Below are 6,088 nucleotides of genomic sequence, written 5' to 3'. Positions count from 1 at the left end.
ATCCCATTCTTGGGTCGAAGAGTTACCTAATGTCCTGTGGGCGCACAGGACATTAAGCAAAACTAGCAATGGCGAATCCCCGTTCAGCCTAACCTATGGGACAGAGGCTATGATCCCAGCAGAAATTGGATGCCCATCCCATAGGGTACTCATGATGAGCAAGACTGATAACGAGCGCGAAAGAAGATTGGACCTCAACTTGCTTGAAGGGCGCAGAGAAGCGGCTATCATCAATGAAGCAAAATACAAGAAAAAGCTGGAAAAATATTATAATCAGCGCGTTAAAGAATGCCACTTCAAGAAAAATGATTTTGTCCTTCGAAACAATGAAGCTAGCCGCGCGATACCCCCAGGAAAAATGTCCCCCAATTGGGAGGGACCTTATCAAATTTCAGAAGATTTGGGGAAAGGCGCGTACACTTTAAAAGATTTGAATGGAAAAAAGATACCGCGCGCGTGGAACGCGGCACAGCTTAGAAAATGCTTCATGTAAAAGTTCAAATATGTAATCAAGGCTTTTAAGCCATCATGAATGATGATTCGCGCTATCTTTCAATATTTGTTCTATTCCCTTTGCATACATGTTTCACACTTCCTTTATTAATTTGGAGCAATATGACAACAGTATATTGACTTCAAAACAAAATAAAACGAAGTAAAACATACATGCGCGAGCCTTAGCTCAAACACGTTAATGAGTCTTAACTCTAAAACGTCAGGGCCTTAGCCCAAAACAAAGAGCCTTAGCTCAAAACACTCACAAACATCCATCTTACATCCCGCGCAGCCTGATCATAAAAATCCTTAAACACAACTAAGGCAAAGTACATGCCATATCATAGTTGTTAAGGTCTCAGGTCGAGGTCGCGCTCGGAATCATAGTGGGTATCTGAGTAACACATGCTGACATGTAATGGCTAAAACTCATACTTCCATATAAAAACCGCGCGACAACGACGCGCGAAAAAGGAATTGTGAAAAGTTATCGCGCATGTCAGCATAAACAAGATACTGCGAAACCACTTACAAAATAGGACTATGGTTAAGTGAATAATTTCCTTACAACCTTGTTCTTATTTTAACGTGCAAGCATATCTTATATCTATACAAGCAAACATGAAGAGATGAATGGAAATGCGCAAGATGTAAAAAAGAGAAAACAAGTTTCATTCCATAGCATTGAAATTTACAAGTATGATGAGTTACAAATTACAAGTATAAAAAAAAAAAAAAAAAAAATTATAAAATTTGATGAAGGGCTTCTCAAGTCTCCACGTCGACGTCAGCCACTTCATCACCCACATCATCTCCCGCAGCATCTGGCGCGGTCTGCTCCTCATCTCCGAACTGACCATAGTCAAGTTCTTCCTCCTCATTGGAGTCTTCTATCACGACGGTGTCAGGAGCAGATTCTTTCGCAGCACCAGAGCCGCTGGCAGGGGCAACATCCCCCGCGCCACCATCATTGCTACCAGCCCTCTCGCATTCATCGAGCAACTTCTTTAGCGCGCCGAGGTCGGGCTGGTCAGCAAGCGCAGCTATCTGCAAAATCAATAGAAAAGTATTGAGTACAAAACACTTGGAAAATTAATCAAGTAAAACTCATTAAGGTCAAGGTACCTGCATAAGGATGGGGATGGGAGTATTCATGTACTTCTCCTCCACCGCGGCCATGTCCGCGCAGGCCGCGTCGCTCTTGTAAGGGTACTCGGATGGGTTCTTCTTCAACATGCCATATTCATACCCATCCGTAAACCCTTCAGCGCGACCCACCAAGCGCGCGGCAGCATTGCAGTCCATCACAAGGGCCTGAAACTCGGCGGAATATTTCATCGCCAAAGTGCAACGAGTCATGCCCTGTGACACCAGCCATTGGCGATCCTGCGCGAGGCCAGCAACAGACGTCTCGAGGGCAGGAACCTGGGAGTTTAATAACTCAACAGTTTCCTTGGTCTTTTTTAGCTCCTCCTTATCAGACGCTGCTGCCGCCAAAATTTTTTCTTTCTCCGCCTGCGCAGCACCAAGTGCTTCCTGGCTGGACGCTGCCGTCGCCAAGGCCTCATCTCTATCGGCCTGCGCGGCCGCCAACTCCCTCTTCAGGCGCGCAACCTCGCTCTCCAGTGATGATTTCTCAGTGATACTCTGGACGATAGCTTGGTCACGCGCCTCAGCCTGCTGTTCCAAGACACGCACTCTACGCGCGTACTTGGCAACTTCGGCCTCCGCCACCTGCTGCTTCTCCCGCGCAGCTTGGAGCTCATGCCCGCGCTTAATATAGGCGGTGTTGGCACTTGCTCGGTTTTCGCTGAGCTCCGCCTGGAGTTTCTCAGCTCGTGCGCGAGCATCAGAAAGGTTCCAGGCGGCCACCTTAGCCTCTCGCTGGGCTTCCACAAGAGCATCGCGTACTTTAATATAATCACGACGAAGCTCCTGGGAGGCAGCAAAGAAAGCCGACCCAGCGAAAATATGGTCATTCAGCAAGTCCGCGCGGGTGCGCTCCTCCTGATACCTCCTTTCAGTAGGAGGCACGGCATGAGCCCAGAAGTCCTCGCATACGCCCATGGATTGGAAGGAACTGTCTTCATTAATATTCCATCTCGGGCGGTAAACGTGGTCACTTCCCTGCAAAACACAAGAAATGTTCTAAGTCATAAAACAATCTTATATGGAGGTACGCGCAGCGGAGCAACAAATTAAAACATACCCGCGGGGATGAAGCAGAAAAGTCAGCGCCAGCCCCACCAGAAGTCTGCGCTGCGAACTCTTGTGGCATCGCAGGGCTGGCGCGGTCTCCCAAGGAGTCTTCAGCTTGAGCCCCCTCATCCTCCTCATCTTCTTCAATAGGCCTCTTCTCCTGCGACCTGGAGGGCTCCAAACCAGTCTCGCGGGGAGGGCTGCGTGTAGGAGGAGGCGAGGGAGGTCTCGACGCCGCCAATTCGGCGCGCAATACGGTTTCCTGCTCCTTGGTAATCCCAATAAGGGGAGACTCAGCACTAGCAGGAGCAGGAGCAAAACCAGCGGCGCCGGCAACGGCGCCAGGAGTGTCACCAGCAACTTGTGCGCCAGCTACAACACCTATGAACAAATCAACAAGGAAAAATGGTTTATGACTGAATCCAAAAGAAAAATTCAGAAGACAAGTGTGCAAAACATACCTTGGCGCAATTCTGTTCGCGCGGCGAACATCGCCATAAAGTTCATTCTACCCTTTTCAGAGGGTAGAACAGGGGACTCCGAAGCAGCCCCCGGCGCAGCCTCAGCACCTTGTGGCGCCTGCGGCTGATCTGCGACCGTCGCCGGTCCTGCAAACATTCAAAGGAGCAAAGGTTTAATAGTAATTCAAGCATATGAAGATAAGCAAAGTATACCTGTTGTAGGCGCGGCACTGCTTCTCTCTTCAGCCGCGCGAACGGAGGAGGTGACGCCACCATACCTCAAGTGGACAGGGGGTCTGCCCACTCTCACAGGCAGGGAAGCTAAAGAAACCTTGGTGGTAAACACCTGGGTTTCCTTAGGTCCCTTGGTTTGAGCATGGGGATGAGCGACAGGGGTGTCATTTTTCTTCTGTTTCTTGCTGGCCCCTGCGCCAGATTTCCCCTTAGCTTTGCGTTTTAGTAGGGGCGTCTCCTCTTCCTCCTCCTCCTCCTCCGCGAGCTCCAGCTCGTAGTTTTCAAGCGCATCTGCAAAAACAAGCAACAGAACTGTTAATAAACTTGGGTATTCTAAAGGAATGAGCATAAGTGCAAAGGCTTACCAGGCGCGTCACTGTCAAAGTCAAAATCCAGATCCACTGGGTTGAACATGTCATCGAAGCGATCTGGGAAACCAACCTCCCCAGCGCCAAGCGCGACGGAGCCACCCTCCACTTGATCATCATAAGCGGCAAGGATATAATCCTTGGTGACTGCGCAAAAACAAGTCAAGTGATATCAGCAAAAGAATTATGTTCGCGCAGAAAAAGAAATAAAGTAATGAAATAAACTTACACAACCCGTCGACTTGGATAACGGGTTCAAGCGCGCTGTCGGTCCATAGCTTACTCATGCCGACCCCCACCAGCGCTTCCTCGCGAATTTTCTTCGCGGGGGATGGTTCGGCGGTCAGTTTCTTAACCCAGGCGCCAGTTGGGTTCTTGAGGACACCCTTATCCGCAGGCGCAGAAGAGATAGAGCGCATGGTCATACGGATGGGGATCACACCAGCCCTTATGTAAAAGAACCTCTCAGACCAGTCATGAAGGCTCTTGAATGAAACAGTGGAGCACTTCACCTTCTGACTGCGAGGAATAAAAGAGAACCAATTGTCTTGGATCTTGGGCTTGTAAAAATACTGAAAGCGCCGAGGAGTGGGCTCCTCGCGCTGGGATTTGCACATGAACTCAAAGTGAGTCACGCGCACGAGTCCAAACGGATGGACTTGGGATATATGAATCCCATAGAACTTCAACAGTGCACCCACAAACCTTGTTACCGGGAGACGAAGGTTGCAGTGGGTGAAAAAGTGGCTATATAGGGATATATAGCCGGCAGGCGGGTCCGCCGCCGTTTGCCCCGCCCCAGGCAACATGCAGCCAAACATGGTGAGAAAGCCCTGAGAGGCGATGAGGCTATCGAGATCGGCCTGCTTCAATTTGCAGGGGATTTCATTCCACCTTTTGGTGGCCTTGGTCCTCCCTACTTCCTCCGATGTGGTCTCAACAACCCTCTTCCCCTTCCCCTTTTGCTTCAATGTCGACATTACCACAGATTTCACACGGCGTCTTCGAGAGGCAATAGAGGTGATTGAGGGGCTAGACGAGTCTGAACTATCAGACATACAACTGCAGCAGCAGATAATCGAGGATTCGAATCGATGAACACACTCAAATCAGAATGTGAAAGGCAGAAACTCGAATATTAGCAACAATGAAGATGAAGATAAAAAATTTCCTAAGGGCCTGCTTTTATAGGCCCAGGAGAGAGAAATGTGGCAGCTGATCGGATTTCACGCGCCCCCACTCGCAGGTGCAAGCCAACGAGGGCGCGACACGTGTCCATAACACTGTTGAGGGGACATAAAAATGTAACCGACCTGCCACGGAACAGAGACGCGCCCCCACTCGCAGGTGCAAACCAATGAGAGCGCGACACGTGTTCCAGACAGCTGTGCGAGGGGACATGAAAGGCAACTGTAGCACCTCGAGCACACGAAACGTCTGACACGTTTACGGCGCACGTCACCACCAACCAACCACGTGCTTGGACCCTTCGTTTCAACCAAATGGATAGAACTTCGCGCAACCATGGAAAAAACCAGGAAAACGACAAAACCCCATTAAAAGACAAAAATCAGTAAGTCTAATATCCATCTTACCGCGCTCGCGCGAGATAAGACACACATTAGACTGGGGGGGCTTGAAGAGGTATGTACCCGCCTCAACACCGAGCAAGGCGGGTCAACCCACAAGATAAAGACATTATGAAGGCACAAAGCCAAAACCTATGCGCATGGCGCATACAAAACATGCTCAGGCATCATATGCCCAGGCACACATATGCGCGCGGCGCATCAGCGCGCGGCGCATATCACATGCTCGTGCATATCACATCTGCCCAGGCACACATATGCTCGCGCATCACATATGCGCGCAGCGCATCAGCGCGCGGCGCATATCACATGCTCGTGCATATCACATCTGCGCATGAAATATCTGCGCGTGAGAATAAAGAGAAGACCTCGCGCATCCTCAGGGTGGGCGCATATCATACGTGCACATAATCAACCTCGTCCTTATCCAAATCAGGATTAGGGCAACCTTGATTGTGCACATCAGACAACCTTCCAGAAGGCATCTTTTTAAGGAGTAAGAATATGCTGATGTTGACAGCTGCCAAATGAAAGGTCGACAACTCAGCATGACACATGTGTTACCACGTGATTACAACAAACGAGAAAGCGCCAGGTGTCCCAGAGGACACGTGGCGCAGTGCGATTGGAGGAGGCCAACGGGGTTGAGCCCAATCAGTGGAAACCCTAGCATTATAAATACAGCATCAACTCCACTTTGATTACACATTCATACTCAATCATTGACAGTTACAGGCAGGGA

The sequence above is a fragment of the Bidens hawaiensis genome, unplaced genomic scaffold (assembly GCF_021521415.1).
Source record: "Bidens hawaiensis isolate Kalapana, Puna unplaced genomic scaffold, B.hawaiensis_p1.1 tig00000780_1, whole genome shotgun sequence".
NCBI lineage: Eukaryota > Viridiplantae > Streptophyta > Magnoliopsida > Asterales > Asteraceae > Bidens > Bidens hawaiensis.
The sequence above is the reverse complement of the archived record's forward strand: the minus strand, read 5'-3'. Positions refer to the sequence as shown.